The 25,869-nt window shown below is 48.3% G+C and overlaps 1 protein-coding gene across 1 annotated transcript in view; it reads right to left on the bottom strand.

Annotated features, from left to right (window-relative positions):
* SHANK3 (SH3 and multiple ankyrin repeat domains 3) overlaps positions 1–25,869 on the bottom strand; it is a 617,492-nt gene that overhangs the window by 445,610 nt on the left and 146,013 nt on the right.

The following is a 25,869-nucleotide window of genomic DNA, read 5'->3' as shown; positions in this document are numbered from 1 at the left end:
TATATGTAGCAGTAAAAGGAAAATTCTTTGATATAGAAACAAGAGCAAACTAAAAATGTCATCATCAGATTTGTATTCAGGTCAAAATCATTAAGAAATGGCTCATTTCATAACTGAACCTGATAACTTTTGATGATACAGTTTGTAGAACAAAGTTATCTGTGAAACAGTAACATGAGTTGGGCCTGTTTTGTTGTATCTGAGGAAGGACAACTTTACATCATTAAAGGGAACCTGTCAGGTCCAATATGCACCCAGAACCACGAGCAGTTCTGGGTGCATATTGCTAATCCCTGCCTAACCGTCCCTGTACTGTATACACTAGCATAGATAAAGAGATCTTTAGAAAAAGTATTTCTAAAGATCTTTTATCATATGCTAATGAGCGCAGGGACTAGTCCCAAGGGTGTTGCTTCTCTTGCTAGTCGGCTCAATTAGCATGTTATTACGCCCTTGTGGTTGTGCTATCATGCTAATAAATACGCAGCGTCAGTGGATGAATTCATTCACCTCTCCGCCGCCATTGACGCCTGATGCTGGATTTTGGCTCAGTGCGCATGACCCCGGAGTTTCGGTCATGTGCACTATGAAGCCGGGTGTACGCGTTCTGGCTTGAAACTGAAGTAGTGCACATGACCGAAACTCCAGGGTCATGCGCACTTAGCTGAAATACAGCGTCGGGTGGCGATGGCGGCGGAGAGGTGAGTGAGATCATCTTCTGATGCTGCGTATTTATTAGCATGTTAGCACGCTCACAGGGGTGTACTAACATGCTAATGGGGGCGACTAGCAAGGGCAGCAACGCCCTAGGACTAGTCCCCACACTCATTAGCATAAAATAAAAGATCTTTAGAAATACTTGTTCTAAATATCTCTTTATCTATGCTAGTATATACAGGGACGGTTAGGCAGGGATTAGCAATATGTACCCAGAACTGCTCATGGTTCTGGGTGCATATTGCACCTGACAGGTTCCCTTTAATGCAACAATTAATTTTCAATAATAACAAAAAAATGATGAGTGATGTGCTTCCTGCGTGTTAAGGGTATGTGCGCACTAGGCGTTTTTGCCGCGTTTTTAGCGGCGTTTTTTACCGCGTTTTTGTGCTGAAAACGCAGTGACATTGCTTCCCCAGCAATGTCAATGGGTTTTCATAAGTGCTGTCCGCACACAGCTTTTTTTTTAGCTGCGTTTTTGTGGTGACCACAAAAATGCAGCATGTCAATTATTTCTGCCTTTTTCACTGCGTTTTTCACCCATTGAGTTCAATGAATGTTCAACAACGCAATGAAAAACGCATATAGCCGCGTTTCTATGACTAAAAACGCAGCTATAAACGCAAGGGGTGGGTACTACAGTGACGTGTACAGGAAGAGGATTCCTTCTGTTGGTAAACACAGAAGCATGAATCCTCCCGGTACCGTCACCGCTGCGTCCACAACCCGCCCGGTGCCATGTCAGCTCCGTGCGGCGCCATGTCTGGGCGGGAGGTGGAGGCAGCGGCGAAAACCAAAGTGAACAGTAGAAAAAAAAAAATGTCATATATACTCACCTGTCTGCAGGGTCCCGGTGCCATGCCCGCTCCCAGCTCCTGTCCCGGTACCGCCGCTCTGGCTGTGTGCAGTCACCCCGGGGCAGGACCTTGCTTGCAGGACCTGGCGGTGGATCACCTGATGCAGTCACCTGACGCATCAGCTGATCGTAGTCTCGCCGGCTTTTTCGCGCCCGGCCGGCTATCAGCTGATCCTGCAGTCAGGGGACTTCATCAGTTGATTACCGGCAGCTGCTGCAGCGATCGGACGGGATCAGACTCCTGTTCAATCGATCGCTCCAGGAGCTGCCGGTAATCAGCACATAAGTGAGTATTATTTTTTTTTTTCTACTGATGCATCAGCTGATTGTATAATCGGCTTTTATACAATCAGCTGATGTGTGATGGGATTCAGCCCCTAGAACCTGACCCATCATCTGATCGCTTTGCCTTCCAGCAAACCGATCAGATGATATTGGATCCTGATTGGACGGTGCGGGACCCTGACCCAGGATTACTGCGGAGGGGGGTTTATTTCAATAAAGATGGAGTCACTAATTGTGTTGTGTTTTATTTCTAATAAAAATATTTTTGTGTGTTGTGTTTTTTTTTTTTTATCATTACTAGAAATTCATGGTGGCCATGTCTAATATTGGTGTGACACCATGAATTTCGGGCTTAGGGCCAGCTGATAATATACAGCTAGCCCTAACTCCATTATTACCTAGCTAGCCACCCGGCATCAGGGCAGCTGGAAGAGTTGGATACAGCGCCAGAAGATGGCGCTTCTATGAAAGCGCCATTTTCTGGGGTGGCTGCGGACTGCAATTCGCAGTGGGGGTGCCCAGAAATCTTGGGCACCCTGCACTGTGGATTCCAATCCCCAGCTGCCTAGTTGTACCCGGCTGGACTCAAAAATTAGGCGAAGCCCTTGTCATTTTTTTTTTTTTAATTATTTCATGAAATTCATGAAATAATTAAAAAAAAGGGCTTCTCTATATTTTTGGTTCCCAGCCGGGTACAAATAGGCAGCTGGGGGTTGGGGGCAGCCCGTACCTGCCTGCTGTACCCGGCTAGCATACAAAAATATGGCGAAGCCCATGTCATTTTTTTTTCTTTTTGGGCAAAAAACTGCATACAGTCATGGATGGAGGATGCTGAGCCTTGTAGTTCTGCAGCTGCTGTCTGCTCTCCTGCATACACTAGTTCTGCAGCTGTCTGCTCTCCTGCATACAATGAACATTTTGAAGAAGGAAATGACATCAGACCTTTTTTTTTTTTTTTTCATCAACAATCTTTAATGGCATTGTGCACTGATTAAAAACGCAGTGAGCAGAAATGCAGCAAAAAACGCACCAAATCGCGGCAAAAACGCATGCGTTTTTGCCGCGTTTTTTTAGCCGCGGGTGCGTTTTTTGAGAAAAAAACGCACATAAAAACGCAGCGTGAAAAAAACGCCTAGTGCGCACATACCCTAAATGTTGTTGTTAGAGATTGACAGCAGCATTCAACTGGTTATCAGCTGCGGGTGGATCTCCAATCTACCCGCGGCTGTTATAGGCACTTAATGGCTGAATAAATCAACCATCAAGTGCAGGGAAAAATGTGAGCTCAGCGTGTGAGCCCGCATCAAAGGCAGTGACACAGCCGATGATGTAAATATACATCAGTGGTCGTGAAGGGGTTAAAGAGCTGTAATTTCTAGATACTTAGGATGTGAATATTCCTAAAATTACAGCTGAGAGTCGGCACTTTAAGACTATGTTGATTTTATCAGTGCATCTTGAATATGTTTTGATAAACAGCTAAAATGACAAAACTTGTCACTGTCCTAATATTTTTGGGCCTAAGTGTATATCAGGTTAAGGCCCTGTGCACACTAGACATTTTTGCAGCGTTTTTTGCGGTGTTTTTTACCGCGTTTTTGTGCAGAAAAAAACGCAGCAATGTCTATGGGTTTTCAGAAGTGCCCTACCGCACACAGCATATTTTTTTGTAGCTGCGTTTTTGTGGTGACCACAAAAACGCAGCATGTCAATTATTTCTACGTTTTTCACAGTGTTTTTCACTCATTGAATGCAGTGCACAAAAACGCAGCCAAAAACGCAGCCACAAACGTGGTAAAAACACACAAAAACGCAGCGTGAAAAAAAAACACCTAGTGTGCACATAGCCTTAGGGGTGCTTTACACGCTGCGACATCGCTGCCTATATATCGGCGGGGTCACGTCGTTAGTGACGCACATCCGGCGCCGGTAGCGACATCGCAGCGTGTGACACCAATGAGCGACTATCAACGAGCGCAAAAACGTGCAAAATCGTTGCTCGTTGACACGTCATTCATTTCCATAATATTGGTGCTGCTGCAGGTACGATGTTGTTTGTCGTTCCTGCGTTAGCACACATTGCTATGTGTGACGCCGCTGGAACGACGAACATCTCCTTAGCTGCGTCCACCGGAAAAGGAGGAAGGAAAGAGGTGGGCGGCATGTTCCGGCCGCTCATCTCCGCCCCTCCTTTTCTATTGGGCGGCGGTTCAGTGACGCTGCAGTGACGTCGCTGTGACGCTGAAAGAACCGCCCCCTTAGAAAGGAGGGATTGTTCGGCGGTCACAGTGACGTCGCAGAGCAGGTAATTGCATGTGATGGTGCCGTAGCGATAATGTTAGCTACGGCAGCGATCACCAGATATCGTCCGTGCGACGGGGGCGGGTACTATCGAGCTCGACATCGCTAGCAAATGCTAGCGATGTCGCAGCGTGTAAAGTACCCCTTAGACCAGGGGTGGGGAACCTCCGGCCCGCGGGCCGCATGCGGCCCGCCATGACCTTTTATGTGGCCCCCTGGCAGATTCCCGGGGGAGGCAGTGCTGGTGCTGTCACCGCGGTTTGCTGCCGCCGGCCCTTTAAATCCACACATTGCTGTTTGTGCTGCAATGTGTTCTTCCGTCGGCCAGTGCCAATTGTGGGTGGGTCCACAGCAGCCTCAGCTTCCTGCCTTGTGTGTCCGCCCCCTGCCCTCCGGAGATCAGTGCCTGCCTTCTCCTTCTGATGCAGTGTCCGGCTCCTGCACTCCGGTGATGTGAGTGCAATGCTGCTGTGAGTCCAGCGCCGACCCTCTGCTGCTATATGCCCTGCCCAATGCTTTGTGCCTCCTCACACCAGTTCTGTAAACCTTCTCCCCCAGAGTTGCATGAAACTCTCAGCGCAGTGTGGCCCCCAATGTCCTGTGTGCACCCCTCCCCCAGTCCTGTGTGCAGCCCCCCCAATGTCCTGTGTGCAGCCCATCACCCAGTAGTCCTGTTTGCACCCCCCCAATCCTGTGTGCACCCCTCCCCCAGTCCTGTGTGCAGCCCCCCAATGTCCTGTGTGCACCCCCACACAATCCTATGTGCAGCCCATCACCCAGTCCTGTGTGCACCCCCCCAGTCCTGTGTGCACCCCCCCAGTCCTGTGTGCACCCCCCCCCAGTCCTGTGTGCAGCCCCCCCAGTCCTGTGTGCAGCCCCCCCAGTCCTGTGTGCAGCCCCCCCCAGTCCTGTGTGCACCCCCCCAGTCCTGTGTGCACCCCCCCAGTCCTGTGTGCACCTCCCCAGTCCTGTGTGCACCCCCCCAGTCCTGTGTGCACCCCCCCAGTCCTGTGTGCACCCCCCCCAGTCCTGTGTGCACCCCCCCCCAGTCCTGTGTGCACCCCCCAGTCCTGTGTGCACCCCCCAGTCCTGTGTGCACCCCCCAGTCCTGTGTGCACCCCCCCAGTCCTGTGTGCAGGCCCCCCAGTCCTGTGTGCTGTCCCCCCAGTCGTGTGTGCAGCCCCCCCAGTCGTGTGTGCAGCCCCCCCAGTCGTGTGTGCAGCCCCCCCAGTCGTGTGTGCAGGCCCCCCAGTGATGTCTGTGCAGCCCCCCCCAGTGATGTCTGTGCCTCCCCCCCAGTGATGTCTGTGCCTCCCCCCCAGTGATGTCTGTGCCTCCCCCACAGTGATGTCTGTGCCTCCCCCACAGTGATGTCTGTGCCTCCCCACAGTGATGTCTGTGCCTCCCCCCCAGTGATGTCTGTGCCTCCCCCCCAGTGATGTCTGTGCCTCCCCCCCAGTGATGTCTGTGCCTCCCCCACAGTGATGTCTGTGCCTCCCCACAGTGATGTCTGTGCCTCCCCACAGTGATGTCTGTGCCTCCCCCCCAGTGATGTCTGTGCCTCCCCCCCAGTGATGTCTGTGCCTCCCCCCCAGTGATGTCTGTGCCTCCCCCCCAGTGATGTCTGTGCCTCCCCCCCAGTGATGTCTGTGCCTCCCCCCCAGTGATGTCTGTGCCTCCCCCCCAGTGATGTCTGTGCCTCCCCCCCAGTGATGTCTGTGCCTCCCCCCCAGTGATGTCTGTGCCTCCCCCCCAGTGATGTCTGTGCCCCCAGCCCCGCGTGTGATGTCTGTGCCCCCAGCCCCGCGTGTGGTGTCTGTGCCCCCAGCCCCGCGTGTGGTGTCTGTGCCCCCAGCCCCGCGTGTGGTGTCTGTGCCCCCAGCCCCGCGTGTGGTGTCTGTGCCCCCAGCCCCGCGTGTGGTGTCTGTGCCCCCAGCCCCGCGTGTGGTGTCTGTGCCCCCAGCCCCGCGTGTGGTGTCTGTGCCCCCAGCCCCGCGTGTGGTGTCTGTGCCCCCAGCCCCGCGTGTGGTGTCTGTGCCCCCAGCCCCGCGTGTGGTGTCTGTGCCCCCAGCCCCGCGTGTGGTGTCTGTGCCCCCAGCCCCGCGTGTGGTGTCTGTGCCCCCAGCCCCGCGTGTGGTGTCTGTGCCCCCAGCCCCGCGTGTGGTGTCTGTGCCCCCAGCCCCGCGTGTGGTGTCTGTGCCCCCAGCCCCGCGTGTGGTGTCTGTGCCCCCAGCCCCGCGTGTGGTGTCTGTGCCCCCAGCCCCGCGTGTGGTGTCTGTGCCCCCAGCCCCGCGTGTGGTGTCTGTGCCCCCAGCCCCGCGTGTGGTGTCTGTGCCCCCAGCCCCATGCCCCCAGTTAATTAATTGCTTCACCCAATATAGCAGGGTCATTTAAACATTGATAATTTTGTGCGGCCCCCGAAGGTTGGTAGAAATTTCCAAATGGCCCCCGACAGAAAAAAGGTTCCCCACCCCTGCCTTAGACTAAAGACATTTGGTGAATTTTGGTGGGTTCCTCATACTATGATTAAAGGGTACCTCTCAGCAGTATGGATGGGTCTCTTTATTTACATATGGATATGTAACTCCGGCTACAGTCTGGCATTCACGGGAGGATTGAGATGACAGGCATGGGGGTCATCAGCTGACGCCCGGCTGTCATAGCAACTCACAGATGGCCTGCAATCACATGACGGGAGCGCCAATTTTGTATGCCTCATAGATGGCAGTCCTGATCCATTGAGAAATTGTGGATTTAGACGCCGGGTTGCCCTTTTTGTGTCCTACTGGGAGGACGAAGAGGGCATCGGACTTGCGCAACGGCGCTGTTCTGGAGGTGTAGATCCGCAAAGCCCTGACAAGATCTAGAGTGTGAAGGGCTTTTTCAAAGGAGTGGACCGGGACCGGGCAGAATGACGGCAACACAATGTCCTCGTTCAAGTGGAAGGAGGATACGACCTTCTGAAGAAAGGCGGGGGAAGGCCGAAGGACTACCTTAGCCTGATGGAATATCAGATAAGGTGAGCGACAGGAAAGAGCTGCCAGTTCGGACACTCGCCTGATAGAGGTAATAGCGACTAAAAAGGCAACTTTCAAAGACAGTCGGTGAAGAGAGATTTCTCTCAGAGGCTCGAAAGGAGGAAGTTGAAGGACTCCGAGAACCAGATTCAGATCCCAGGGATCTAAGGGGTGACGATAAGGAGGGACCAAATGCGCTACCCCTTGAAGAAAGGTACGGACCTGAGGGCGAGAAGCCAGCTGCTTCTGGAAAAAAATCGACAAGGCAGAAACTTGTCCTTTAAGGGTACTGAGAGCAAGACCCGAGTCCAGACCGTCTTGCAGAAAAGCAAGAACATTAGGGATTGAAAAGGTCAGGGGCGACCGATTATGACGGTCACACCAGGAAAGATAGGTCTTCCAGGTCCTGTGGTAAATGCTGGTGGAGGAAGGCTCCGAGCATTAAGCATGGTATGAACTACCCTGGAAGAAAGACCCGATTTGGCTAGAATCAGGGATTCAAGCGCCACGCCGTCAAATGCAGCTGTGCTGTATTCTGGTGGAATATTGGACCTTGCGACAGAAGATCCGGGCGGTCGGGAAGATGCCAGGGAGTGTCGCTGAGAAGTTGGAGGAGCTCTGGATACCAGGCTCTCCTGGGCTAGTCCAGGGCCACGAGGATCACCGGGATTCCCTCCGCTTTGATTTTCTTGATTACTCTCGGAATGAGAGGAAACGGAGGGAAGATGTAGGGCAGGTGAAACTGCGACCATGGAAAGACTAGAGGGTCGGAGCCGAGCGCTAGTGGGTCTCTCGACCGAGATATGAAGGGACGTATTTTGGCATTCAATCGAGACGCCATGAGGTCCACATCCGGGAGTCCCCAACGAAGAGTGATCTGATGGAACACTTCGTCGTGCAGGGACCATTCCCCTGCTACTAGACCTTGCCTGCTGAGAAAGTCTGCGACCCAGTTGTCTACCCCTAGGATATGGACAGCTGAAATAATGGGGATGTGCTTCTCTGCCCAAAGAAGAATCCTGGATACTTCCTTCATCGCTGCCTTGCTGCGAGTTCCTCCCTGACGGTTGATGTAAGCCACAACCGTGGCATTGTCTGACTGGATCCGAACAGGGAGACCCAATAGTAAGGGTTGAAAATTCTGAAGGGCCAAAAATATGGCTCCGATCTCCAGAACATTGATGTGCAGGGAGCGATCGGAAGGAGACCAGCGTCCGTGAACAGTGTGGTGGAGAAACACCGCCCCCCAGCCTATCAGGCTGGCATTCGTTGTGTGACGGCAAAAGCGGAGGGATTGGGCGGCCCGGATCAGGGAAGACCTCTTGTCCTCTGGAAGAAAAACCCGGGACTGAGCCGTGTCTATCAGCATACCTAAAAAGGTGATGCGCTGATGAGGAATGAGGGATGACTTGTTGAAGTTGATAAGCCACCCTAGCCTTGACAGCGTGTCTAGGCAAATCTGCACACTTTCTGAGCAAACGTGAAGAGAGCTCCCTTTGACAAGAAGGTCGTCCAAATAGGGACAACCTCTGGGGTGTAAAATGGACATGACGGCCGCCATGACCTTTGTTAAGACCCGAGGCGCAGTGGCCAACCCAAAGGGGAGGGCCCTGAATTGGAAATGACGGTGTCCTACGGCAAAGCGAAGGAACCGTTGATGAGAGACACATATGGGAATGTGTAAATAAGCATCTTGAACGTCTATGGAAGCTAGGAATTCTCCAGGTTCCATGGCGACTAGCACTGCTCTCAATGATTCCATTCGGAAAGTTCGAATCCGTACGAATTTGTTCAGCCGTTTGAGGTCCAAGATAGGGCGGTCAGAGCCATCTTTTTTGGGAACGACAAAAAGGTTTGAATAGAGACCTTTGCCGCGCTGTTCCAGGGGCACTGGAATGATAACATTTGCTTTCTATAAAGAGGCTATGGCCTGAAATAAGGCCTGGCTTTGCGTTTTGGACTTTGGAAGACGAGAACGCAGAAACCTGTTGGCCGGCAGGGAATGGAAATCGATCTTGTAACCTGAGGTGACGATTTCTCGAACCCAAGTATCGTGAGTATGGTCTAGCCAGATATCCCGAAAAAGCAGAAGCCGCCCTCCCACAGGAGTCGGATCTGAGGGATACCTGGCGTCATGCTGAGGGGGCCTGTACAGAGTGAGGTCCTTTGGGTTTAGGTTGCTTGGAGTGGAAACGCCAAGAAGAGCCCCTTGAGGGACTGGATCCTTGATCTGAGCGTTGGGACGATCCTTGGGCTGATGGTTTTTGGGGGGCAGGCCGAAAGGACTGCCTGCGCCAAGAAGATTTTTTGAAATTTATGGCTACAGGCCGCTTTTGTGGTAGAATGGTACTTTTACCACCCGTCGCCTCAGATATGAGTTTGTCCAGCGATTCACCAAACACACGAAGACCCTGGAAGGGAAGTGTGGACAGGGACTTCTTGGAGGCACTGTCCGCATTCCATATTTTTAGCCACAGCATTGGCTGCCGTTAGGGCTGACCAGCTAGCTGCATCTAGGGAGCCGTGAAGAAAATAATTAGAGGCTAGAGAGAACAAATCAAGAATCTCAAGAGCCTCTGGAGGAATATTGCAAGGGCGAAGCAACTTGCGCAGGTTCCTACTCCACACGCTCATAGCTCTTGCCACCCATGTCATGGCAAACAGGGGGCGCAGAGATAAGCCCGAAGCCTGGAAAATAGATTTGACCGCAGCCTCAACTGCGCGGTCGGACGACTCCTTGAGAGACGCGTTGTCTGAAACAGACATAACTGTGTGTTTAGCCAGTCTGGATACTGGCGGATCCAGAACGGGGGGTACCGACCAGGGCTTAACCATTTCCGGAGGAAACGGATAAGCGAATGAAGAGGAGGATTTTTTCTTAAACCTCCTATCAGGGTGATCCCACCGTTTAGATATGATTTGATGAAAAATCGGATCCTGGGCAAAGGACTTAGGAGGCTTCTTGGCTCGCTTGATTGCCGACTGAGAAGTCGGGTGCGAGGGCTGATCAGAAATCGACAGAGAGTGATTGACAGCCGCTATTAAAGTGTCTTCCATATGCCTAGACTCAGAAGGGATATCTGAATCAGAGTCAGAGTCTCGGGAATCGTGACTACTAAAGGTCACGGAGCCTGAGTCAGACTGACCATCGTGTGAGTCAGACAAGGCGGAGCGGTCGCAATGGCGCCTTTTGGAGACAGCCTTTTTACGTACTGGGGATGATACACCAGATGAAGGCGGGCTCCTCTGAGGGGGCTGGGATATCTGAGCGGCCAGGTCATCTAACCTTTTAGACATCAGAAGAGCCCATGCAGGGATAGCCTCATCAGACGGGGGTGCTGCCTGAATGGTGGCCGGGGCCGAACCCACAGACTGCACGACCCCCTGGTCCGGCAACGCCTGTTGTGACACTGTAGTAGGGGCATCGCAGCCCTGGCAGAGTGGATAGCTTCGACCATTGGGAAACGAGCTTCCACAGGTGGTACAAACATAATACAGGTCCATAGAGGATGCCTGGGAAGCTTTATCACCCTTGTGGTTACGCATGTCAGCAACAAACGTACAATTAGTACTGTGAGCCTCTAGCAGTATTACACTACTGTGGGTGAGGAGCTACTAGCAGTATTAGAAAGGGACTGCTATACAGAGCTGGTATATACCAATAGTAAAGTGGCATACACTGCCAAACAGTCGGTATATACCTACAGGCACAGTCAGTATATACCGCTAAAAGCTGATATACACCGCCAGCCAGCAGGCACACACCGCTAGAAAGACAGCGATATACCGCTGAACAGAGCGGTATATAGTGCTGCAGAGTTGCAGAGCCAAGGAGGCGATCTCACCCGTGTCTGCTCCCCACATGTAATGGCGTCCAGTGTTCTCTGGCAGCATGGAGGGGAGAGACGGCCCACTAGAGGGAGCGGCTTCTGGAGCAGTGGAGGGGGCGTTGCTAAGAATGCAGGCCAAAGCCGGGAGCTAAATTTCTGATGCTTCCCCGGGAACACGGCCTGCATCGCCCCACCGGCGCCTCCTCAGGCGGCGGTTGGATGCAGGGGACGGATACACGTCGTCTCCCCACCTGCTCTTGCTCCGTCTGAAGACGCGTCGGTCCTGGGATGCGGAGATCTCGGGGACGCATCTTCGGCTCAAGGCTAGCAGGTGCTCGGCTCTGCTTAGCCCTCTGGAGCTACCTTTGTGAGGTGCTTCCAGGGAGCCTGGAGGGGTACGCAGACCCGACCACTTGGGCGCGAGGGAAGACTGACGGCTTTTGCACGCCAGGTTTCCTCTGCCCATAAGCGGGGGGAACGAGGGTGAGCACACTCTGGTATTGCCTCATAGTCAAAAATAGAATAAAATCACAAAGAAAAAGAAATAAATAAATAAAAAACATGAGCTGGCCTGGGGCTCAGGCCAGACGTGTCAGCCTCCCTGCTGACACTAGAAAGAACTGAGCTAGTTCCCGCCTAGCTGGGGTTATATGCTGTGGGAGGAGGAGCTAACTCTTTTTTAAACCTAGTGTCAAGCCTCCCCTGGAGACAGCATATAACCCACTGTCTGTGTCCCCCAATGAAAAGGCAAGAAAGGAAAATAAATCCATCATAGAAATAGCAGAAATGTTAGAAGTGGCCAGATCAACAGTTTAGTACATTCTGCAAAAAAAAAAATAGCGTACTGTTGAGCTTGGGAACTCAAAAAAGCCTGGACAACCACAGAAGACAACAATGGTTGATGATCGCAGAATCCTTTCTATGGTGAAGAAAAACCCCTGGACAACATCCATCCAAGTAAAGAACACTCTCCAGGATGTAGGTATTTCAGTATCTAAGTCTACCATAAAGAGAAGACTTCATTATATCAAATACAGAGGTTTCACCACAAGGTGCAAACCATTAATCAGCCTTAAAAGTAGGAAGAAGCCAGATTAGACTTTCAAAAAAAAAATCTAAAGAAGCCAGCCCATTTCTGAAAAACCATTCTTTGGACAGTTGGAACTAAGATCAACCAGAATGATGGGAATAACAAAATATGGAGAACAGTTCATGATCCAGCACACCACATCATCTGTAAAACATAGTGGAGGCAGTGTGATGGCCGGGCATGCATGGCTTCCAATGGCACTGAGTCACTACTGTTTATTGATGATGTGACTGAAGACAGAAGTAGCTGGATGAATTCTGAAGTGTACAGGGCTATACTTTCTAATCAGATTCAATCAAATGCAGCAAGGTTGATTGGACGGCGCTTCACTGTACAGATGAACAATGACGCTGTGAAAGCAATCCAGGAGTTTTTTAAGGCAAAAAAGCTGAATATTATGCAATGGACAAGTCAATCACCAGAGCTCAACCTCATCGTGCATGTATTTCACATGCTTCAGAGAATAATTAATGCAGAAAGACCCATGAACAAGCAACAACTGAAGACCGCTTCAGTAAAGGCCCAGCAAAGTATCACAAAGGAGAAAAGACAGCGTTTAGTGACGTCCATGGCTTCCTGCAAAGAATTCTCTAGAAAGTATTAAAAATGAACATTTTATTTATGTAAAGTTAATTTTCCCAATTACTTTTGAGCCCTGAAATAAGGAGGTTTTGTAGAAAAATAGTTACAGTTCCTAAACATTTCACAGGAGCTTCAAGTGATTCTCAGTTGTTTCATTTCAAATAAAAAATAATGGCGTGCAGAGGCCAAATCATAAAGATTCGGTCACTGTCCAAATATTTCTGCACTTATCTGTATAGGCCTTAGGATTTCACAACAAGATCCTTATGATTTTAATTAGGGCTTCTCAACTCCCATGGGGCTTTACCAGTCAAAACATAAAAACAAGCCCAAACCGGAGAAGGTGCAGCCAAAGACAAAGGATGAGCAGCCATCGATTACAGTCAGGCCTGCCAGTAGCACCACACTGGGGGGGCTATTCCTACATAAAGACCACTGATATTACACTTATGGAGTATTGGAGACAAAGATAATACAATAATAAAATGCCTATCTTTCATTAGACATCAGTCTCACAAGTTGGAAGTTACTGGTTTATCAAAAAAAATAAAAAATGGCAGAGTTTGTTGTCATCCATGTACTATATCAATTTGGAAAGTCTCAGTGAGATACCCAGAGAAAGATCTGGAATGTTATTAAAGATATGAACTCATCAATCTCCAGACTGTAAATTGCTGAAGAAGATATTTGCGTCCTATAGATAAAGGATAGCGATGAGAGCAGGGATATAGCATCGCCGAGAGAATCACAATGCTGTACTGATTCACAAGAGGGACGTTATAACATTGTATCTGTACCAACTTTGTGATACTTAAACAATTAGTTAACGCAGTGTGAAATCTGTGCCAGAGGGTGATATTGCCCAGGACACCTAATGGGTTCTTCTCTGCCACAATCACATACAATAACGATCAACGCTTACAGAGCATCAGCTCGTGGGGCCTTGGAAGAAAACGAAATTCCCATCTATATATTTGTGGTTTAATGGCTTTGGAAAGACGAGAGCAATAGAAGAAATTACTCTTCCCCATTGTGAAAAATATGATGTTTTTGTCAAGACTCGCTTTAGTAGGGTAGATTACAAGTCCTCTGATACTTATGAGCCCGCTTTCCCAGATTGTGGCCTGTGAAATGAATGGCTGCTGATGCTGGCTTCCTATACCTGAATAGCAGTTCCATTATATCCGGAGACGTAATGTATACTGAATTGTTATGTGCACACCGTGGCCTGCGGTTCCTGGGAACCTTAGGCCTTTCTTTTACCCTGATTTTCTGTAACAAGGTGCCAGCTGTCCATAATTTTCCCACTATTTACACGTTTCCTTAACAAGGTTCCTATTGCTTCATAGTAGCAACCTGCTCACAGCTAATTCTCATATTGTGGAGGATGACAACACCATCACACTGGAACGTGATATGTATGGCAGGTCTGATTTATGGGACGCTCCGACAGGTCCATGTACTATGTAGTACACATGTCCCAAACCCCACATCTCCCAAAAATCTCACTAACAGATAACGTAGCTCAAATTAAAAAACATAACCTTTAATCAAAGTATATTCTTAAGGCTGGGGCCACACGGGGACTACAGCGATTCTCGCATGACACTCGGCTCATGCAGGCAGCACAGCGGTAGCCAAGTGTCATGCGAGTGTCACTGCGACTGAGGTCCAACCATGCGAGCGGACCTCAGCTGCGGGGGGCGGGCCGGCACTGAGGAGGGGAGGGTGAGATTGATCTCCCTCTCTCCTCTGTTGCCGGCTATTGCCATTCTTGCCCTGCACTCGCGGTACACCGGTATACCGCAAGTGCAGTGCGATTTTTCTGAGGAGAGAAGGGCAGGCGCTGAGGAGGGGCGGGCCGATGCTGAGGAGGGGGAGGTTCAGCACTGCGGAGGGGAAGGAGGGATTTATCTCCCTCTCTCCTCCATAGCCTGCTATTGCCATTCTCGCCCTGTATCACCCTACATCACCCTACATCGCCCTGTACACCGGTGTACCGCAAGTGCAGTGCGATTTTTCTGAGGAGAGAAGGGCAGGCGCTGAGGAGGGGCGGGCCGATGCTGAGAAGGGGTAGGCCGGCGCTGCGGAGGGGAAGGAGGGATTTATCTCCCTCTCTCCTCCATAGCCTGCTATTGCCATTCTCGCCCTGTATCACCCTACATCACCCTACATCGCCCTGTACACCGGTGTACCGCAAGTGCAGTGCGATTTTTCTGAGGAGAGAAGGGCAGGCGCTGAGGAGGGGCGGGCCGATGCTGAGAAGGGGTAGGCCGGCGCTGCGGAGGGGAAGGAGGGATTTATCTCCCTCTCTCCTCCATAGCCTGCTATTGCCATTCTCGCCCTGTATCACCCTACATCACCCTACATCGCCCTGTACACCGGTGTACCGCAAGTGCAGTGCGATTTTTCTGAGGAGAGAAGGGCAGGCGCTGAGGAGGGGCGGGCCGATGCTGAGGAGGGGGAGGTTCGGCGCTGCGGAGGGGAAGGCGGGATTTATCTCCCTCTCTCCTCCATAGCCTGCTATTGCCATTCTCGCCCTGTATCACCCTACATCGCCCTGTACACCGGTGTACCGCAAGTGCAGTGCGATTTTTCTGAGGAGAGAAGGGCAGGCGCTGAGGAGGGGTGGGCCGATGCTGAGAAGGGGTAGGCCGGCGCTGCGGAGGGGAAGGAGGGATTTATCTCCCTCTCTCCTCCATAGCCGGCTATTGCCATTCTCGCCCTGCACTCGCGGTACACCGGTGTACTGCAAGTGCAGTGCGATTTTTCTCTCGCCTCATAGACTTGAATGGGTGCGAGAGAAGCAATGATCGCATTACAATCGCAGCATGCTGCGATTGTTTTCTCGGTGCGATTAGGGCTGAAAAAATAATCGCTCATGGGTGCTGGCACATAGGTTAATATTGGTCCAAGTGGAATGCGATGTTTTATCGCTTTTCACTCGCTCCGATTTTCATGCCGTGTGGCTTAGGCCTAAGAAATAAAATCACACATAATAAAATGACTCATGTTAAACAGGTGAAAACCAAAATGTCCAATTCACATTGATGGGCAAATATATAACAGGAATCATCACAAATATGAAATGGAAAACCATTAAAGAAGACACTGGCAGGGATCAGCTAATATATATTCCACTATTAGTTCTTTTGTTATTATTATTTAACATTTAAGTCACCATCTCATCCAATCTGTCAGTGTCCAGGGGAAGAGGCCCTTATAAATACATCTTGAAGACACCTGTCCATCCTTATGAGTGGAGCTTGGCGATTATCCCATTGAGTACTATACTGGCCAGTCTCCTGAATACCAGTGCATGGAGTAGGGGGGCACTACGAGATTAAATGCAGGGGACCTAAACCACGAAGCACATCCAAACAACACAGGAAAACGTAGGAGAAACAAGCTGATGTGCAATAATATGGGATCACCCAATTATGTAACGAAATGTAATTTTATTAGAGTATTCAAAAGACAAGAAACTGCTGACACAATAAAAACAATGAAAAAAGCATGAAGCTAAAAAACACACAAGAGGCATACATGGTGTGTGCAGATCATACTACACCTACGGTTCAACCCTGATCATGATAACTAAACAAAACCCACTGGACCACATGCAGTACAAGAAATAAGAAGCAGGGCATCAGCAAATAACTAATTACATACACTAGATGTAAATACGTGCTTCAAGATGACAAACAGATGTGGTTAAATCAGATAGATATGAAGCATCATGTAAAAAACAAACATGGAACAATATGATGGGTGAAAGCAGGACCCCCATGCGTATCACCACGTGAGAGTGGCTTCTTCAGGGGGAAATGTCATTCTACTCTGACTCACTGGCCACTTAGGGCTTTATTTAGGGTTTGTATGTACCCCTAGGTTCTTTATGCTTGTGCTCCTGTGACACATTTGTGTATGCCTCTTGTGTGTTTTTTTACTCATGCTTTTTATTGTTTTTATTGTGCGTTAGCAGTTTATTGTCTTTGAATATCTAATAAAATGACATTTTGCTACATAATTAGTGATCCCATATTATGACATATCCTCTAGTTTCTCCTAAATTTTAGTATGCTGAATACCAGCTCCACCACTAGGACTTTGGTAGCATGGCCCTTATTGAAATTTGATAAATTTGACGTGTGCATTACCATTTCCTAATGATTCTGAAGGAAGAAATGCGTCGGGAGGCATGTAGGGCAAGTGTGGGGTATTACTTGCATAGGACCAACTGAGGACTGCCATTGTCAGGGAGGGAGCAACGGGGCAAGGACTCAATAGGGCAATCTCCAGGCTCCATTTGTTATTGGTGATGATCCCTGTTATATATTTGCCCATAAATGTGGATGGCGCATTTTGGTTTTCACCTGTTTTATACGGGTAACTTTATCATGTTATTTTACATTGTAAAATACTCTTTGATTAAAGGGGTTGTCTACTGCCAGTGTGGTTCCAGCGATGTCTGAAGCCACGTAATCGGGACCCACAAGACATTGCCTCCCTGCTTTCGGACATTTGAGCAGAATTTGAGGGCTGCGCTGACTTACTGCTCAAATGTCCGAAGGCGGGGAGACAGGTGCTGATTGGGGTCATAACAATGTCACATGGGCCCCGGGAAAGCAGCCTCAGACATCGCTGGAACCGCGCTTGGACCGTATGTGAGTATAGGTTTATTTATTTTTTAGGGGGCGAACAAGGGGAATGAGAAGGGGTTGTCAAAGTAGTTGACAACCCCTTTAAAGGTTATGTTTTATAATTTACTTACAATATGCTGATCTACATACTATACAGACATCACCTGCAATAGCCATGGGTCCTTTATACAGGATCCACATACCCATTAAATTATTGTCAGTTAATTTCTGTAGACACAGGCAACCATCTAATGTCTATGGGGACCCCCCTACTGTCGCCTGACATCACAAGACTCCCATGACCAGTAAGAACCTGCACAAGGCTCCCCATGCCAATATGTACCATCCGCAAACCAAAAGATGGTTGTCCCCCTGAATATACAGCATTTGTAGAGAGTAGTAGAGAAGGGTTTTCACACCGCGCCAATGACCAATGTACATGAAAGGTTAAGATTAATGTTGCTTTATTTCATGCTCAGGTCAACGCGTTTCAGGAGACTCAGCTCCCTTCCTCAGGACAATCAGGCAAAAGAACATCAAATCAAAGGGATGTGATGTTCTTTTGCCTGATTGTCCTGAGGAAGGGAGCGGAGTCTCCTGAAACGCGTTGACCTGAGCATGAAATAAAGCAACATTAATCTTAAACTTTCATGTACACTGGTCATTGGCGCGGTGTGAAAACCCTTCTCTACTACTCTCTGCTATCAGCCACCGTAGGGACTGCTGCCGTGACCTGGAGTGACATGCCTTTATAGGAGTTATGACTTTCACAATTTCCATTGGTGAGTAGAACTGCTCATTGCAAACCCCGTATCTATTGGGGTAAGACCCTATTGCGCTTCTTTTTCCACAGTCTGTTATCTATACAGCATTTGTATGAGGCAACAAGTGCAGGTTCTCCTATCCTATGGTGGAGGCTGTGGGGACATGAACAAGCAAATAGATGACATCTCTTTATAACACACAGGACTGTCTTACACTATTACACAAATCCAGGTCACCAGTCAGTGTTGCCATCTAGATTACAATCATTCACCGCTTTAGGCCCGTTTCACACGTCAGTGAAAAACACTGACGTTTTTCACTGGCGTGTAAAACACGCACATGTCCCTGCGTGTGCCGTGAATCACAGCACACGTGGGTTGTCTAAGTGCAATCCGGGCTCCGTTCTCCGTGGCCCGTGATTGCGCTTAGAGTGAGATTAACTCACCTGCGCCCGCTCCCGCTCTCCATGGTGCTGATCGCTCCCGCGGTGCAGCATCCGGCCGGCACTGACCCCCGCAGCAGCTGCTTCCGGGTCGGCTGTGTCGTGCATCATGAATATACGCGACAGTAATGAGCCGGCTCAGAAGCAGCAAGTAGAACGGGCTGCAGAGAGCGTCGCTGGAGCCGGGTGAGTAAAAATGATTTTTATTTTAAAAGCACGTTTTTTTCTGGCACGTGTTTCACGAATCACACCACTGCGTGGTCCGTGGAACATCAGTGATGCCAGAAAAAAATGGACATGTCTCCGTGCGGCAATCACGGACACGCGGGTACGCCGCATGGAGACACGTGCAGTGAAAAATCACTGACGTGTGAGCAGACCCATTCATTATAATGGGTCTGCGTATGTCAGTGATTCTGGTACGTTTAAAAAAAAGCACAAACGTACCAGAATCACTGACGTGTGAAAGGGGCCTTATGGCTATGTTCAGTGTATGAGCTGTGATTACAGCATATACTAAATGGATCCATAGGTTTCCATTTCCCAACCTCTGGCAAAAGAGGCACATGTATGCATGCGAACCACACAATTTTATATAGTTCCAGGTCAGAGCAAGGTATTGTAATGTGCATGAGCCAGGTGAGGCCAAAAAGCATCAATGACCAGGACGTGAAGCCCGCGCATGCGCATTACAGTATTTTGCTCTGGGTTCAGCAGGGCAAAGCAAAGTACGCGGCATCTACATGAAGCAGGGAAAGTGGACAGCGATTGCAACAAGAGAGGAGGTGCCGAAGCAAGACCAGTGACACCCATCGGAAAAGAGGCCTTAAATATGGTGGCCGTACTTTTTATTGGGAAAACTAGGTGATAGGTTCCCCCTTTAAGGGTCCCTCACATGTTAAAGGGCATCAGTCACCAGGTTTTTTCTACGCCATCTGAGAGCAGCATAATGTAGGTGCAGAGACCCTGATTCCAGCAATGTCACTTACTTGTCTGCTTGCTGGCAATTTAATGAAATCAGATCTGCAAATCTACGAGTTCCCTGAATGCTGAGCTGTGTTTAACCCTGCCCACACCACTGACTGGCAGATTTTTGTGTACATAGGCAAAAAGCTGCTAATCAGTGACAAGAGACAAAGATACACAGAGAAGGAAGGCTACATGGCAAGAGACAACTAGTCCTCTAGTGATAATCTCTGGCTGATTAAAAAAAACTGATTTTATTGAAACTGCACCAAGCAGGTCAATATTTGGCACACTGCTGGAATCAGCGTCTCTGCTCCAACATCATTTTGCTCTCAGATTACATAACAAATACCTGCTGACAGAGTAGCTCATACTTAGTTTATTATCATTTCAGTGCCTATACAATTTGTTGTTAAATTTGTGGCCACCCTTTAGCTGCTATTATAATCAGCAGCTGCAGAGTAAACTGTTTAGGAAGAAATGCTAGGGGGAAATGAAGTGGCAGAGGAGTCTGTGGGGAAAGGAAGTGACAGAGGAGTCTGTGGGGAAAGGAAGTGACAGAGGAGTCTGTGGGGAAAGGAAGTGACAGAGGAGTCTGTGGGGAAAGGAAGTGACAGAGGAGTCTGTGGGGAAAGGAAGTGACAGAGGAGTCTGTGGGGAAAGGACGTGACAGAGGAGTCTGTGGGGAAAGGAAGTGACAGAGGAGTCTGTGGGGAAAGGAAGTGACAGAGGAGTCTGTGGGAAGGAAGTGACAGAGGAGTCTGTGGGAAGGAAGTGACAGAGGAGTCTGTGGGGAAAGGAAGTGACAGAGGAGTCTGTGGGGAAAGGAAGTGACAGAGGAGTCTGTGGGAAGGAAGTAACAGAGGAGTCTGTGGGGAAAGGAAGTGACAGAGGAGTCTGTGGGGAAAGGAAGTGACAGAGGAGTCTGTGGGGAAAGGAAGTGACAGAGGAGTCTGTGGGGAAAGGAAGTGACAGAGAAGTCTATGGGGAAAGGAAGTGACAGAGAAGTCTGTGGGGAAAGGAAGTGACAGAGGAGTCTGTGGGGAAAGGAAGTGACAGAGAAGTCTGTGGGGAAAGGAAGTGACAGAGAAGTCTATGGGGAAAGGAAGTGACAGAGAAGTCTGTGGGGAAAGGAAGTGACAGAGGAGTCTGTGGGGAAAGGAAGTGACAGAGAAGTCTGTGGGGAAAGGAAGTGACAGAGGAGTCTGTGGGGAAAGGAAGTGACAGAGGAGTCTGTGGGGAAAGGAAGTGACAGAGAAGTCTGTCACTCCCTGGGAGATCAGGGAGGTTAACAGGTGGCTCAGGAATTGGTGTAGGAAAGAGGGTTTTGGGTTCCTGGAGAATTGGGCTAACTTTTCAGTTGGCTACAGATTCTATGCTAGGGATGGGCTGCATCTTAATGGGGAGGGTGCAGCTCTGCTGGGGCAGAAAATGGCTAGAAGGTTGGAGGAGTGTTTAAACTAGGAATGGGGGGCGAGGGTATTCACTTTATAGAAGGGGAATGTAGTGCAGATAGTGACCAGGGCACAAGTAATGAAATTGGGGGTGGTACGGGGGGAAGGGTTAGGACAGTTAATACAGTAAGCAGGAATATAGGTACAGAGTCATACGTAACGTGCATGTACACTAATGCCCGAAGCCTCACGAATAAGGTGGAGGAATTAGAATTAATATTGTTGGAAGAAAATTATGATATAGTGGGGATATCAGAGACATGGCTGGATGAGAGCTATGACTGGGCTGTTAATTTACAGGGTTATAGCCTATTCAGGAATGACCGTACAAATAAGCGAGGGGGAGGTGTGTGTCTATATGTAAAATCATCCTTAAAACCCATCCTGCGTGACAACATATGTGAGGGTACTGAGAATGTAGAGTCCCTATGGGTGGAGAAAAGGGGGGGGAGAATGAATAATAAAATACTGATAGGGGTGTGTTATAAGACGCCGAATATTATGGAAGAGGTAGAGAATCTCCTCATAAAGCAAATTGATAAAGCAGCAAGTCTCGGAGAGATAATTTTTATGGGGGACTTTAACTATCCTGATATAAATTGGGGAACAGAAACTTGCAGTTCCAGCAAAGGAAATAGATTTTTGATAACAATGAAAGATAATTACCTTTCACAAATGGTACAGGACCCCACAAGAGGGGGAGCACTACTAGACCTTGTACTAACCAATAGGCCAGACCGCATATCAAATATACAAGTTGGGGGTTACTTGGGGAATAGTGATCACGAAATAATAAGTTTTCATGTATTCTTTAGTAAGATGTCTAGTAGAGGGGCTACAAGGACACTAAACTTCAGGAAAGCAAATTTTAAACGGTTGAGAGATGATCTTAGTGCAATAAACTGGGATGATGTACTAAGTAATAAAAGTACACAAAGCAAATGGGAGACTTTTATGAACATCCTGAATAGGGCTTGTGCAGAAAATATACCCTATGGGAACAAACATGCTAGAAATAGGAGGAAACCCCTATGGCTAAATAGAGCTGTAAGGGAAGCAATAAAAGAAAAACAGAAAGCCTTAAAAGAATTAAAGAGGGTAGGTAGTGATGAGGCATTATATAATTATAGAAAATTAAATAAAATATGTAAAAAGCAAATTAAGTTAGCTAAGTTTGAGACAGAGGGACTCATTGCGAGAGAAAGTAAAAATAATCCTAAAATATTCTTTAACTACATAAACAGTAAAAAACTGAAAAGCGATAGTGTTGGCCCCCTTAAAAATAGTCTTGGTGAAATGGTGGAAGGGGATGAGGGTAAAGCCAACCTGCTGAATGACTTTTTTTCTACGGTTTTTATACAAGAAAATGCCATGGCAGATGACATGACCAGTGATACCATAAATTCACCCTTGAATATTACCTGCTTAACCCAGCAGGAAGTACGCCGCCGCCTCGAAATCACTAAGGTTGACAAATCTCCGGGCCCGGATGGCATACACCCCAGAGTACTACAGGAATTGAGTTCTGTGATAGATAGACCATTATTTTTAATCTTCTCAGATTCCTTAATAACAGGGTCGGTACCGCAGGACTGGCGCATAGCAAATGTGGTGCCAATATTCAAAAAGGGGACAAAAACTGAGCCGGGAAATTATAGGCCGGTAAGTTTAACCTCTACGGTTGGTAAAATCCTTGAGGGTTTCTTGAGAGATGCTATACTGGAGTATCTCAAGAAAAATAACCTTATGACAGAGTATCAACATGGGTTTATGAGGGATCGATCCTGTCAAACTAATTTGATCAGCTTCTATGAAGAGGTAAGTTCAAGCCTGGACCAGGGAAATGCAGTGGATGTTGTGTATATGGACTTTTCAAAAGCTTTTGATATGGTGCCACACAAAAGGTTGGTACATAAAATGAGAATAATGGGGATAGGGGAAAATATGTGTAACTGGGTTAAAAACTGGCTCAGTGATAGGAAACAAAGGGTGGTTATTAATGGTACGTACTCGGACTGGGTCTCAGTTCATAGTGGGGTACCACAGGGGTCAGTATTGGGCCCGCTTCTTTTCAACATATTTATAAATTACCTTGTTGGGGGCATGCGGAGTAGAATTTCAATATTTGCAGATGATACTAAACTCTGCAGGGTAATCAATACAGAGGAGGATAATTTTCTATTACAGGGAGATTTATGTAAATTGGAGGATTGGGCTGAGAAGTGGCAATTGAAGTTTAATGTAGATAAATGTAAGGTCATGCACTTGGGTAGAGGAAATAACATTTATGATTATGTACTTAATTGTAGAACACTGGGTAAAACAGGCACAGAAAAAGGCTTGGGTGTATGGGTGGATGGTAAACTTCACTTTAGTGGACAGTGTCAGGCAACTGCTGCCAGGGCTAATAAAATAATGGGATGTATTAAAAGAGGTATAAGTGTTCATGAAAAAAATATAGTTCTACCTCTGTACAAGTCACTAGTGCGACCGCACGTAGAATACTGTGTACAATTCTGGTCACCGATATATAAGAAGGACATAGCTGAACTGGAGAGGGTGCAGAGAAGAGCCACCAAGATTATTAGAGGAATGGGTGGGCTGCAATACCAAGACAGGTTATTAAACTTGGGGTTATTTAGTTTGGAAAAACGAAGGCTTAGTGGGGATCTAATCACAATGTATAAATATATGAGGGGACAGTACAGAGACCTTTCCAAAGATCTCTTTACACCTAGGCTTGCGACTGGAACACGGGGGCATCCGCTACGTCTTGAGGAAAAAAGGTTTAATCATAATCACAGACGAGGATTCTTTACTGTACGAGCAGTGAGACTATGGAACTCTCTGCCGCATGATGTTGTAATGAGTGATTCCCTACTAACATTTAAGCAGAGCCTAGACGCCTTTCTTGAAAAATTTAATATTACCAGTTATGTATATTAGATTTTATGACAGGGTATTGATCCAGGGAACTAGTCTGATTGCCGGATGTGGAGTCAGGAAGGACATTTTTTCCCCATTGGAACTTGTTTGCCACATTGGGGTTTTTTTGCCTTCCTCTGGATCAACATGTTCGGCTACGGGTTGAACTAGATGGACTTAGAGTCTCCCTTCAACCTTAAAAAACTATGATACTATGATACTAAGTCTGTGGGGAAATGAAGTGACAGAGAAGTCTGTGGGGAAAGGAAGTGACAGAGAAGTCTGTGGGGAAAGGAAGTGACAGAGGAGTCTGTGGGGAAAGGAAGTGACAGAGGAGTCTGTGGGAAGGAAGTGACAGAGGAGTCTGTGGGGAAAGGAAGTGACAGAGAAGTCTGTGGGGAAAGGAAGTGACAGAGGAGTCTGTGGGGAAAGGAAGTGACAGAGGAGTCTCTGGGAAGGAAGTGACAGAGGAGTCTGTGGGGAAAGGAAGTGACAGAGGAGACTGCAGGGGTAAAAGATATAGGAGACTGCAGAAGAAGGAAGTGACAGAGGAGACTGCAGGGGTAAAAGAGATATAGGAGACTGCAGAAGAAGAAAGTGACAGAGGAGACTGCAGGGGTAAAAGAGATATAGGAGACTGCAGAAGAAGGAAGTGGCAGAGGAGAATGTGGAAAAAAAAATGACAGAGAAGGCTGCAGAGAAAGTAATTAACTAAAGAGACTGCAAAGGAAGGACGTAACAGAGGACACTGCTGAGGAAGGAAGCGACAGAGGAGACTGCAAAGGAAGAAAGACAGAGGAGACTGCTGAGGAAGGAAGTTACAGAGGAGACTGCTGAGGAAGGAAGTAAGAAAGGATACTGCTGAGGAAGGAAGTTACAGAGGAGACTGCAAAGGAAGAAAGACAGAGGGAACTGCAGAAGAAGGAAGTGACAAAGGTGACTGTGGAGGAAGAAGGTGAAAGAGGAATCTACGGTGGTAGGAAGTGGCAAAAAATACTGGAGAAAAGGAGTGACCGAGGATACTGGACAAAGCAAGTGACAGAAGAGTCTATGTAGGAAGTAAGTGACAGAGGAAATTGTGGATGAAGGAAGTGACAGAGAAAACTGTGTTAGAGAAAATTAACAGAGGAGACGGAGACTGCAAAGGAAGGAAGTGACAGAGAAGATTGTTGAGGAAGAGACCGAGGAGTCTGCGGAGGAAAGAAGTGACAGAAGATACTGTGGAGAATGTGACAGAGAAAACCATGGAAAAGGGAAGAAACAGAGTATATTATGCCAGAAGGTAGTGACAGAGGAGACTGTGAAGAAAAGAAGTAATAGAGGAGGCTGCCAAGGAAGACAGTGACAGAGTATACTTTGTAGGGAAGAATTGACAAAGGAGACTAGAAAGGAACGAAGGGATTGAGGTGTCTACAGAGGAAAGAAGTAATAAATAAGCTTTTTGACATAAACACCACCATCATAATTATTACCAATTTCCATTCAATATAAATTGTATAGATGGTGCCTTGCGCATATAAGGACCTTGGATAAATCGCATGACAAGCAACAGCAACCAAAGAAAAAAGCGATCAAACATCCAATGCATTTAAAATATAAATTTATTAGTGCAAGTGTATGACATAGGAATAGGCACATAAAGAGGGCATACAATGGTGGTGTCAATCCATCATAATAGTACTAATGGTGCTAATGACACTGCTGGTGGCAGGGAGTGCCTGGAGAACACAGCAAAAATGGCAATGACCACAATATTAATTCCCCCAATGGGGTATAACTCACATGTCCATGTTGATGGGCTCAACAGAGACACCCCACCAACCAGCGGCAACCAGGTCTATTTACCTATCACATGTATATACATAACCCACCATGGACATGGTATTGCACTCACCAGAGCCCCCCACCCGACGGACGTCAGTTTCGGCGGATGCCTGCGTCAGGGGTGGTGACGCAGGCATCCGCCGAAACTGACGTCCGTCGGGTGGGGGGCTCT

Source organism: Anomaloglossus baeobatrachus, chromosome 4, assembly GCF_048569485.1.
Source record: "Anomaloglossus baeobatrachus isolate aAnoBae1 chromosome 4, aAnoBae1.hap1, whole genome shotgun sequence".
In the NCBI taxonomy this organism is placed as follows: Eukaryota; Metazoa; Chordata; class Amphibia; order Anura; family Aromobatidae; genus Anomaloglossus; species Anomaloglossus baeobatrachus.
Note: the sequence above shows the minus strand (reverse complement) of the source record. Positions and strands in the feature narration are given on the sequence as shown.